This window comes from Ovis aries, chromosome 16 (genome assembly GCF_016772045.2).
Source record: "Ovis aries strain OAR_USU_Benz2616 breed Rambouillet chromosome 16, ARS-UI_Ramb_v3.0, whole genome shotgun sequence".
Classification (NCBI taxonomy): Eukaryota; Metazoa; Chordata; class Mammalia; order Artiodactyla; family Bovidae; genus Ovis; species Ovis aries.
This window is the reverse complement of record NC_056069.1, coordinates 36,435,928-36,448,881: the sequence shown is the minus strand read 5'-3', so window position 1 is coordinate 36,448,881 and position 12,954 is coordinate 36,435,928. Positions and strand designations below refer to the sequence as shown.

At 44.5% G+C, this 12,954-nt stretch overlaps 1 long non-coding RNA gene across 2 annotated transcripts in view; it reads left to right on the top strand.

The window, feature by feature from the left end:
- Positions 1–12,954, top strand: part of LOC106991666 (uncharacterized) — a 111,090-nt gene that overhangs the window by 74,281 nt on the left and 23,855 nt on the right. The window contains exon 3 of one of the 2 annotated variants that reach the window (XR_001435884.4): positions 125–8,957. The exons of the other annotated variant lie outside the window; for it this stretch is intronic. This is a non-coding gene — a long non-coding RNA (uncharacterized LOC106991666). Of the gene's footprint in view, positions 1–124; positions 8,958–12,954 lie in introns of those variants that run through there. 2 annotated transcript variants of the gene reach the window in all.

Here is a 12,954-nt window from a genome sequence, read left to right as displayed (position 1 = left end):
GACCCGCTATTTCCTTCCCTCTGTGCGCTCTCACTTTTCTTTGTGAGATTCCTATTAGAATGGTGTTGACATTTCTGCTTATTTTTCATATCTAAGTCTCCTCTCATTCTTTTCATCTCTTCAGACTGTCTTGATGCCTGCTGGAATGATTCTTCAACCTGAACATCCAGCTTGCAAATTCAGACTTTGTATCTGCTATTTCCTGGGCCACAGTGAGAATGAGGGTACAAACCATGCCAAGTAACGTGAAGGAAAAAAAGTGACACAAATAAAACTATCTCCTGGAGGCTGGCTGGTGCTTCAGCTGTGTCCCAGGCTCTCTCTACATAAGGCCATTATCATCCCCCTGCCACGCCCACCCCCAGCTACTGGGTCCTCATCAAGACTCTCCCGAGCATTTCTCACGATGTTCGTGTTATCTGGCTGACCACAGTCAAGATCCATCAAATCTCCCATCTCTTCTGTAGCACCTACAGCCCTGGGGTCCATCTGGAAGCCAGCAACCCATGAATATTCATTTCATGTCCATCCTGGCTTATCTATGGGTCTCAGTTCTCTTCTGTTATAGCCACTGCTTGTCATAATTTCATTCTTTTCAAAATAATTCAAGAAGGAAAAAACCGAGAAGTTTCGGATCATTTTATTAGCAACAAAGATCTGTAAATATTAATTTATCCCGTGTTTGATATATGAATGAGTCAAGTGCCAAACTATTAAATTCAACTTAAATAACAGGAACAGCAAAGAATGAACTGAATTCTTGGCTAGTAGAGTAGCCACATTTTTCTAGCAGACTTGACCTGCTGAAGCTCAGAGGTCTGCGGTAGAAAACCTTAACAGAGGTTCAGACAAGTACCAAATCTGAAAGGACAAGTTTCTCAGGATAAATTCCCCAGGAATTTAAGCAGAGTGGTTTCTCCATAGAGTTGCCCTATTTTGCAAATAAAAATATATAGGACACCCTATATTTTCAATTTGAAAAATAGCTTTGACTGTCAAATTTTTGTAATTTATTCCCCAAATAGTTGAACACAGGACATTTGAAGCGTTCTGACAAGGTCAATATATGACACAGAACAAAATCATTAAATACAGGACATATGCTATGTATACTGGTCACCTGGCAACCCTCTTTCTTCATCCACTGATGTTACTAGACTTCCTCAGGCCTAATGATACTCATGGTCACAATGACAAAGGCTTTCCTTCCACAAGTTTGAGGCATGACCACCTTGGGAGAGAATATGGGAAATCAGGACCATTCAGGGAAATTCCAGGGTAGGTATTGCATAACAGTGGGTTTCTTTATAGCAGAGGTCCTCAACCCTAGAAATATATTAGCATCACCTGGGGATTGTGTTACCAACAAACCCAGGATGCCTAGTAAGATTTAAATTTCAGATAAACAGGAGTAATTTCTTACTGTAACTATGTCCCAAATACTGCATAGGATATACTTAAATTTTAAAAAAAATGTGGTTTATTCAAATTTAATTGGATATTCTGTATTTTTATTTCTTAAATCTGGCAACCTTATGGGGGCACTTTGAAGATATATCCTTGCCTGGGCCATGCCCCAGATTAAATCAAAATCTAATGGTGGGATCTATTGTTTGGTCCCTTCAGGCTAATGTGCAGCCGTGGTTGATGACCTCCCCAAGCCCTATCTTTCTAGACAGAAGATAGACTAGATCAGATGGAGTCTAGAATGGAGAATCTCAGCTTAAATTTTATGTAAATCATCTGGGATTGGGTCACCAGCTGATTCTATTGTCTGGGGTGGGGCTTGAGAGTCTATTTCCAACAAGCTCCAGGTGATGTGATTCCACAGGTCCCAGAACTTCTTTGCTGAAGAACTGTTTAGGAGCACTTGTTGGTTAGACAGTGCTAGATGGGGCTGGAGTAAAAGCCTACAGCTACTGAGAGAGTATCAGTGCCTCTGTACCACCCACGCCTGTCCACAGGAGTTCATTGCATTTTCTGGGCCTTCTTCTCACTGGCACTGTGGTGGTACCAGGTAAGAAAAGTGGCTCCTTGGTCCAACTTGTCTTAAGGGTTTCCTTGCTGAGCATAGGATGTACCTGAGTATAGGGAGCAAAATCTAGTGTGTGTATTTGGGAATGAATACTAAAATGAATACTAGGATGGTGGGCTTCCCAGGTGGTGCTAGTGGTAAAGAACCCACCTGCCAATGCTGGAGACATAAGAGATGCAGGTTTGATCCCTGGGTTGGGAAGATCCCCTGGAGGAGAGCATGGCAACCCACTCCAGTATTCTTGCCTGGAGAACCCCATGGACAGAGGAGCCAGGCAGGCTACAGTGCATAGGGTTGCAAAGAATCAGACACGACTGAAACGACTTGGCTCACATGTACTGGCATGGTGGAGACGGCGGTTGATGCAGTCCCTGACCTCCAGGGAGGGATACTCAGACCCCACCTGACTTGATTTTTTTAAAATTATTTTATTGAAATATAGTTGGTTTACAATATTGTGTTAATTTCTGCTGCACAGTAAAGTGATTTAGTTATACATATGTAAATATTCTTTATCATATTCCTTTCCAGTTTGGTTTATTACAAGATATTGAACATAGTTTCCTCTTCTATACAGGAAAGAGCTTGCTGCTTTTCCATTCTGTATATAATAGTTTGCTTCTGCTAATCCCAAACTCCCAGTCCATCCCTCCCCTTCCCCTTTCCCTCTCAACGAGGTCACTAGTCTGCTTTCTATATCTGTGAATCTGTTTCTGTTTCCTAGATAAGTTAATTTGTGTCATATTTTGCATTCCACATAAAAAAGATATCATATTGTATATTCGTCTATGTCTCACTTACTTCACTTAGTATGATAACTCAGGTCCCATCCATGTTGCTGCAAATGGCATTACTTCATTCCTTTTCATATTTTAATTCCTTTTTATGACTGAGTAGTATTCCATTGTGTGCATGTGCATGCTACATTGTCTTTATCTGTTAATTAACATTTAGGTTGTTCCTATGTCTTGTCTATTGCAAATAGGGTTCTATGAACACAGAGGTGCATGTATCTTTTTAAATTGTAGATTTTCCCAGATATGCCGAGGATTGGGATTGTTGAGTCATATAGAAGCTCTATTTTTAGTTTTTTGAGGAGCCCACTTACTCCATAGTGGCTAAACCAATTTACATTCTCATCAAACGTGTAGGAGGGTTCCCTTTTCTCTGCACCCTCTCCTGCATTTATTATTTGTAGACTTTTTAATGATGGCCATTCTGATCAATGTGAGGTGGTACCTCATTCAGTTTTGATTTGCATTTCTCTAATGATTAGTGATGATGAGTATCTTTCAAGGTGCTTGTTGGCCATCTGTATGCCTTATTTGGAGAAATGTCTATTTATGACCCCATCTAACTTGGCAGCCTCTCTGCTCAGCTGAAGCTTGACTTCGATCCTCAGAAATCATCTAGCCCAGAAAGCATTTTAGAACCCTTAGAGCAGCCACTTTCGTTCTGCAGAATATCACAGGATTTTTGCAGAGGTGCATATTTGTGAAACAGATGGTATGGATGGATGTGAGTACAAGTGTGATAGGGAAGCCTGTAGAAATAGATCAGATGGGGTCTATGGCATTGGTGTGGGGCTGTGAGGGAGGGCAAGCTTCAGGTTTATCACATTACTGGGTGGTGTTCCCAAGCCTTTTGCTCCTTCTATCACCCAGATTCTTCCCCTGGCCCCATTGTTTCATGGTTATTGTACACGTGTGTGTGTGTGCAGATACACACGCATACACTATACTTTCTTTTTTCACCTTTTACAGAAAGTGTAAAACTCTAGGTCACTGTTAAGATCACCAGGAGAACGTCAGCTTGTTCCTCTAGGGTCGCCCAGCCCACGATATAGTCTTTAAAGGAATGCACATGACAAGCAGCCGGTCACTAGCGAATGCCATCATATGCTGCTGCTGCTGCTGTGCGGCTCAGTCCTGTCCAACTCTTTGAGACACCATGGACTGTGGCCCACAAGGCTCCACTGCCCATGGCATTTCCCAGGTAAGAATACTGGAGTGGGTTGCCATTCCTACTCCAAGGGATCTTCCCAACCCAGGGATCAAACCTGCATCTCTTGCATTGGCAGGCAGATTCTTTACTGCAGTGCCGCATGGGAAACCGTCATATGAAAAAATTTAAAAAATCGTTCTGAAAGCTACCACATACCACCATCCACCAGAAGTCCTCTCAGTATACGTCAAAGAATCAGGACCTGGTACGTCCCTGTTTTTGTCCCTCCAAGGAGACAGGGGCAGACAAGTCAGGAAAGTAAATGTTGCTTAGATAACTAGATTCGATTCCCTTCTCGGGTTGCCACCTAACTAGGGCAGGACTTTGGGCAAGGCCCACTTGCCTGTCTGACTCAGTCTTTCACTCTAAAAATGGAGCTAGTAATACCTAAGAGGGCTGCTGGAGGGTTAATAAGAAGATGCAGGTCAGTGCCTGGCACAAGAAAACTGCTGATCAGCCAGTTCTGCATATGGAGGGGGGATTCTGTTTCCATGACAACTTCAAGGCCTCCCCATCTCCGGTCCTTATTGCCATACACGTGCTCTGAGGGAGGAAGGCAGCTGAAAGCAGCAAAAACTGCTGTTCAGAGAGGACTGCAAAGCCATGTATCAGTGCCCAGCTCATGTTTGTGAAGAATGGCATTTATAGCTGAGCATTCGCCAGCGTAGCACACTTCAATAACACAAAACAAATCACACAAAAATACCAGCACACACCCACCCCTTAAAAAAGTATTTACTATTAATTTTATGAGAAGTTGACTGAACTGTTGAAAGAATGTTGAAATGAAAAGCCACCTTCAGAAACATCTCTCCATGCCTAGAAACATTCTGGTGTACTATTAGCAGTATTCTTTTTAATCTGGAGGCTCTTTGCCGCCCCCGCCTGCGTGACTGAATGAGGAAATACTCCAGTGTGATGAGCAGGAATATTGCTGGTTATCTCCTTGGTGAACATTTGTCAATTTCAAATGAATCATCGCTTTGGAATATCAAGAAATGCCATTTACTATTAGACCCAACAGAATTTTACTCAGTGAACGAATTATTTGACAAAATGTGCCAATTAAACAGAGAGATTTTTTCCAGAGTCTGGGTGTGCCCTTTTTTTTTTTCCAGTTAAGATTGAAAAAATGAATTTGCCTCATTTTTAAATGCTGCATAGTAAACAGAGCTTTATTTTCAGCCTGATCAATGTGACCAGACATAAATTGTGTTGTTTTTCTGAATAATGACCAAAATCACATAGTCCAGTGTAAGTGTCTTTTAATGTGTGTCTACACATTTATGTGTATATGTTAAACTATAAATATCAATTACTTATATACAAAATATTATTAAATACTTTGTGCTATAAATATTTAAAATTCTCTCTCTGTATAATTTGATTACTGTACAACCCCTAAAAATTAAGTGATTAATGAAAAGCTGCTCAACATCACTAATTATTAGAGAAATGCAAATCAAAACTACAAATGAGGTATCACCTCACACTAGCAGAATGACCATCATCAAAAAGTCCACAAAAAATAAATGCTGGAGAGGGCAGAGAAAGGGAACCCTCCTATACTGTTGGTGAAAATGTAACTTGGAACAACCATTATGGAGAACAGTATGGATAGTTTTTTAAAAAGCAGAGCTACCATATGATCCAGCAATCCAAATCCTGGGCATATATCTGGCAAAAACTGTAATTCAAAAAGATACATGTGCCCCAAAGTTCATAGCAACACTGTTTACAGTAGGCGAGATATGGAAGCAACCTACATATCCATCAATTGAGGAACAGATAAAGGAGACATGGTACATATCTACAATGGAATATTATGCAGCCATGAAAAAGAATAAAATAATGCCATTCGTGGCAACATGGATGGACCTAGAGATTATCATACTAAGTGAAGTAATTCAGACAAAGACAAATACCATATGATATCACATATGCAGTATCTAGAAATATGATACCAATGAACTTATCTGAAGTGGAGTGAAAGTGGCTCAGTCATGTCCAACTCTTTATGGCCCCCCCCCCCGACTCTACAGTCCGTGGAGTTCTCCAGGCCAGAATACTGGAGTGGATAGCCTTTCCTTTCTCCAGGGTATCTTCCCAACCCAGGGATCAAACCCAGGTCTCCCACATTGCAGGCAGATTCTTTACCAGCTGAGCCACAAGGGAAGCCTAAGAATACTAGAGTGGGTAGCCTACTTTTTTCCAGCATATCTTTCTGACCCAGGAATCAAACTGGTGTCTCCTGCATTGCAGGTGGATTCTTTACCAACTGAGCTATCAGGGAAGCCCAATGAACTTATTTATAAAACCAAAATAGAGTCATAGATGTAGAAAACAAACTTATGGTTACCAGGAGGGGAAAGTGGGAGAGAGAGAAATTGAGAGATTTGGATTGACATATACATGCTGCTATATAGAAAATAGATAACAATAAGGATTACTGTATAGCATAGGGAACTCTACTCATTACTCTATAATGACTTATATGGGAAAAGAATTTTTTAAAAGAGTGGATATATGTATTTTATAACTGATACACTTTGCTATACAGCAGAAACTCATACAGCATTTTAAATCAACTATACTCCGACTATAGCTATGAAGGGCTTCTGTCTTCCCTCATAGCCTCCTGCAATGCAGGAGACCTTGGTTCAATTTCTAGGTTGGGAAGATCCACTAGAGAAGGGGTAGGCTACCCACTCCAGTATTCCTGGGCTTCCATGGGACTGCAAAGAGTTGCACACGACTTTCACTCACATACTCTGATAAAATTTTTTTGAAAAAGTTATTAAGGATCATTCAGTGACAAGGAGAGAGAGAAAAATGAAGAGGTACAAAGGGTTATAAAATGATGTTAGAGTATGATCCTAGCCTTGTAAAATTACGCACGTGCACACACACATGGGAAAAATGCATAAGCAAAAATTAGGATACATAACAATGTGTGACCAGTGGTTGTATTGCAGTATTTGGATTACAAGTGATTTTATTTTCTTTAAGTGTTTTTTTTTCTTTCATTTTATTTGTCAGATATGTCTTTTTTATATAATTAGACAAATCCTGCAACAAATGTTACTTTTAGGAACTGAAAGAGAAACCCCAGTCTTTTCTGTGGCTGCAGGTCAGTGAGCCACTTTGCCTCCCTGGTTTTGTGGCTGAGACCTCATGGTTTCCTTGACTGGCCTGGCAGGGACTGAGGGGCAATGCCTCCAGCAAAGTAGCAGAGTTCCTTCAAGCTGCCATGTCCAACAAAGGTCTGACCGCCCTTGGCCGTCATACCTAAAGATAAAAAAAGTGTAAAGTGATGCTTGAAGCCACAGAAGACTCTCAAAGGCCCCCATGTTTGGCTGATATTGGTTGTCACCGTGTTGAAATTCTTACTAATTTTGGAACAGAACCCTGAACTTTGATTTTTCCTGGGGCCCAGCAAATGTTGTAGTTGGTCCTGCCTGAAACTCTGACTTCTCAAGAGCAGAATCTGAGTTTATAAAAGAAAAACAAAAAGGGCAAAACAACAGCTTAGGTTTTCCACCACTTCACATGTCTGGTTTATAAGAACACCCTCTGGGTTGAGTGTCCTTGGAGCACTGTATTTCCTCCCTAGCATTTCACAGTATTTCTGTTTATTAAAAACAAATAGTAAACAACCTGCCCAACATTGGAGGCTGAAGATTGCCAGGAGAAATATCAATAACCTCAGATATACAGATGACACCACCCTTATGGCAGAAAGTGAAGAGGAACTAAAAAGCCTCTTGATGAAACTGAAAGAGGAAAGTGAAAAAGTTGGCTTAAAGCTCAACATTCAGAAAACGAAGATCATGGCATCCGGTCCCATCACTTCATGGCAAATAGATGGGGAAACAGTGTCAGACTTCATTTTTGGGGGCTCCAAAATCAGTGTAGATGGTGATTGCAGCCATGAAATTAAAAGACACTTACTCCTTGGAAGGAAAGTTATGACCAACCTAGATAGCATATTCAAAAGCAGAGACATTACTTTGCCGACTAAGGTCTGTCTAGCCAAGGCTATGGTTTTTCCAGTAGTCATGTATGGATGTGAGAGTTGGGCTGTGAAGAAGGCAGAACACCAAAGAATTGATGCTTTTGAACTGTGGTGTTGGAGAAGACTCTTGAGAGTCCCTTGGACTGCAAGGAGATCAACCCTGGGATTTCTTTGGAAGGAATGATGCTAAAGCTGAAACTCCAGTACTTTGGCCACCTCATGAGAAGAGTCGACTCATTGGAAAACACTTTGATGCTGGGAGGGATTGGGGGCAGGAGGAGAAGGGGACGACAGAGGATGAGATGGCTGGATGGCATCACTGACTCGATGGACATGAATCTGAGTGAACTCCGGGAGTTGGTGATGGACAGGGAGGCCTGGTGTGCTGCGATTCATGGGGTCGCAGAGAGTCGGACACGACTGAGCGACTGAACCGACTGACTGAACTGAGCAGCTGACATTCAACTTATGGACCAATTTCTTGTCCTCCAGTTATGTGGTTCCTCTAGAGTGTGGCTGTGGGGGGGTGTTCCCAGCCCTAATGGGGGGACGCATGTGTTGTCAGACTGTTCCACTCTCCATTTTTCTGGACCCCATGCCCTTCAGATTTGTGCCCCAACAAATTTTTCTAAGTGATTTTACTCAGCTCCAAACAGCATCACCAATAAAATTCCCTTGCTTTATTAGGTCCCTGTGCTCTTTAAAAGAAAAAAAAAATAAAACTGAAATGCTTGCCCTGCATTCTGAATTACTTTTCAGGAGACTAAACATTTAAAATGCAAGACATACAACAGGCTTATTCTTGACTTCATCTTTTGCAAGAAAAAGAAAACCATTCTCATATTTTGGGGCTTGCAAAAGATTAAGAATGCATTTCCAGTATTTTTATTGACTCTAGTAACGGCCTGCACCGTGCAGCCTGTGGCAATCGTCGCCCTCTGCTGCTGGGGTCATGGGGTCTGCAGCCTCCCCCCCCACACCCCCGCCCCGCGTCCCACCCCCCTCCCACCTCGCATTCTTCAAGGAGTGCGGGCGGGTCACATCCGCGTGGGCTCTCCAGCTCCGGAGCGCTGGCCTGACCACAGCATGCCCTGATTAGTCTTGCTCCCGCTCGACCCTGTCTCAGCGATGGCTTCTCTTATTACAAAGTATCATCCTGCTTCAGCTGTTGAAACCTGGTCATTTCGCACCTGCTTCGATGAATTCGGAGTGACTTGTGTTTTTGATGAGCTGCTCACTTCATAAATTCACCCCTCTCCAGTTATCAGCACTCGCTCACCACTCAGGCGTGTCCCCGCTCAGCCTTCTCCGGCAGCACCAGGAGGAGGCCACTTTTAAGCCTCTGTTCACATTAAGATTCCCAAGTAATGATTTTAAGTAAGCCTGAAACCTTGAAGCAGCATAATTAACGGAGGATCAAAATTGCATCCACAGCCTGACCTGAGGGGCAACGGCCTTACTGTCAGGCTCCAAGCCCTAGACAGCCGGCTGGAGTGAAGAAAATGCAGACGTGAATGATTTTCTAAAATTAAAGCAGAAATCTAGCTCAACTTCTCACCCTACCCCCACCCCACTCCCCATCCTCCCACCCCCATTTGAGGGGAATTTTTTGTTTTTGTTTTCCTGTCATGAAATCACTCCCTGTGTTCTTTTTTCCCCTCAAATATTTTTCAACACCACAAATTACGGGAAATACAAAAATGCCAGGAGCTCTGGGGTACTTCTGGTATTTTAGGGTCAGCTCAGACCAGGAAATAATTCAAGTTTGGTAGAGGAACCTGATCTTGGGAGGTTTCCAGCTGAGAGAGTTTTGGCATCCCAGCCCCCGCTAGTCTTACTGAGGACAAAGCTACCTTCCTCCCTTTGTCTCTTGGCTGAAAAAGAATTTTCTCTCAGGTAAGATTGGGCATCATGGCACCCCACTCCAGTACTCTTGCCTGGAAAATCCCATGGACGGAGGAGCCTGGTAGGCTGCAGTTCATGGGATCTCGAAGAGTCAGACATGACTGAGCGACTTCACTTTCACTTTTCACTTTCATGCATTGGAGAAGGAAATGGCAACCCACTCCAGTGTTCTTGCCTGGAGAATCCCAGGGACGGGGGATCCTGGTGGGCTGCCATCTATGGGGTCGCATAGAGTCGGACACGACTGAGGCGACTTAGCAGCAGCAGCAGCAAGATCGGGCATCACCTCATTTCTGGATTCTCTAGAGAAGCGTTCTAAATCTGTGGAATCTGATTATGGGTGTGTGTATTCATGGGTGGGTGTCTGAGTGAGGGTGCGTATATGTGCGTGCACAAGCATAACAGAAATTGAGTGTGAGAATCTTCCGAGCAATAAACTCAGTAGGTTTATACCTATGACCCTGTGCTCAGTCGTATCCGATTCTTTGTGACCCCATAGACTGTAACTCACCAGGCTCCTCTGACCATGGGATTCTCCAAGCAAGAATACTGGAGTGGGTTGCCACTTCCTTCTCCAGGGGATCTTCCCAACCCAGGGACTGAACCTGGGTCTCCTGCATTGCAGGCAGTCTCCTGCATTGTAGGTGGATTCTTTACCGGCTGAGCCATCAGGGAAGCCCACTGATGACCCTAGTGGGGAATTCAAATGGTGACCAGCCACTCTGGGCTTCTACTGACTAATGAGCCCAGGTCTTAGGAGGCTGAGAATTCCTTCCTTGCTCCTCGTGTCTCCTTGGAATATGCCAGGTGCAGGAAAAACTCAGTACTGATGTCTCTCCTCCCCAGTAAGCTCTTAGCAGGGACCAGCCTCACAAACCATGGGGAACATCAGCGCCCAGCCCATCTGTGCTTTTCCCCGGCTCTGTGCCCTCATCTGCCAGTGTATCAAGGAGCCCACTCCTTGGTAATGCCCACAGTTGCCACCTGGGATCAGCCTCATTGATTTCAATCCAGACTTCCTCTGCCTTCTGACCCTGCCCACTTAGGAGCTAACATCAGCCCTTTGCGGAGTTGACCTCTGAGCTTCATGGAGGTCCCCAGGTGGGATTTTAGCTCAGATTCACCTCACAGGGTCCTCCTGTCTTGGGCCAGCACTTTGGACTCAGAACCCACCCTTGGCTGCAGCTGCTGGGATGGGACTTTGGCCACTTGTGTGGGATTCAGAGAGGGAAGGCATGTTTTTTCTCCAAAGTGAGGGAATGGCCGTTCTCTTCTCATTGCTGCTGCCACCCTGGCAGCTATAGACTCTGGGGACCTTCTGCTGCTAATAGCTGCCTAGCTGCCTTCCGCCACTGACCACAGCCCTAGAGGGTCCACTCTGCCAGGAGCAGCTCCCTAGTCATCACCGTGCCCACATTCTGGAGCAGTGGTCATGGCTCACTGGCTGGGACTCTTCTGCCGCCTGCAGCTGCTGCCAGTCTCCAGATGCCCTCTCTGTCAGGGACTGGGAGGTAAATCCCAGAGACATGCCCACATGCTACTCCTCCAGAGGTGTCTGTGCTGCTCCACACATACTTCAGGTTGGACAGGAGAAATTGTCAGACGTTAGGTTGGCCACCTGATGTGAAGAGCTGACTCATTTGAAAAGACCCTGATGCTGGGAAAGATTGAAGGCAGGAGGAGAAGGGGACGACAGAGGATGAGATAGGTGGATGGCATCACTGACTCCATGGACATGAGTTTGAGTAACCTCTGGGAGTTGGTGATGGACAGGGAGGTCTGGTGTGCTGCAGTCCATGGGGGTCGCAGAGAGCTGGACACAACTGAGTGACTGAACTGAGGGTACAACAGACTCACCTGAAGAGCCCAGTTGGCAGAACTACTCTGTTGGTTCTTTCCTGCATCTCAAGTCTTCTCTTGGCCGCTCAACCCAGGGCCTGGGTCTCACACGGTGGATCTTCCACTTCTACTCACCAAGAGAGCCACAACCCAAGTCTTCTTGAAGGGTCTGAGCTAAGGTGAAGGACACAATAGTCCCAAATGATAAATTCAGGATGGTATGTACACCCTGTGTGTGTGTGTGTGTTAGTTACTCAGTTGTGTCCAACTCTTTGTGACCCCATGGTCTGTAGCCCACCAGGCTTCTCTGTCCATGGGATTTTACAGGCAAGAATACTGGAGTGAGTTGCTATTTCCTTCTCAGTGGGATCTTCCCAACCCAGGGATAGAACTTGCATCTCCCACATTGTAGGTAGATTCTTTACAGTCTTAGCCACCAGGAAAGCCTGTGTGCACCCTGAGCCACCTCAAATCACTGAAGGCTCTCATCTCTAAGATTCTCCTTTGTAAGAGAACTGCTGCTTGTGCCCTTGGTTGCTAGGCTATATTTTCCCATTCAGCCCTACTACTACCTTAGATGGTGTGTGTGCACACGTGTGCACACTCAGTTGCTCGGTTGTGTCCGACTTTTTGTGATCCCATGGATTGTAGCCTGCCAGGTTTCTCTGTCCATGGAATTCTCCAGACAAGAATAATAGAGCCTGGATTGCCATTTCTTCCTCCAGGGGCTCCTCCCCACCTAGGGATTGAACCCATGTCTCCTCTGTTGGCAAGTGGATTCTTTACCACTAAGCCAGCTGGGGCATGTGTGTATAAAAACAACCTCTGTGGCTTGTGGCCCTGAGCTCGTCTACTCTTTTCTCCAGAACCAAATTCAGACGCTTCCTTCGGGTTTGATAGCAGAGGTTCTCAAATGTTATGGTGCACCAGACTCTCTTCTTCTCTTGTTAGAAGTGCATGTTCCTGTATTCCACTTCTAGAGATTCCAGTGTGATATCCTGGGAGTGGAGTGGGGCATCTGATAAGCAGCAAGCCACCTCTCCTTCCAGATGATTCTGGTGCAGGTGGCTCCCAGACATCACAGACATTTTGAGAAATGATGCTTTACAGTCTTAGATTACATCCTTGTTTTAAAAATATAAATGCCAGGTAGTAC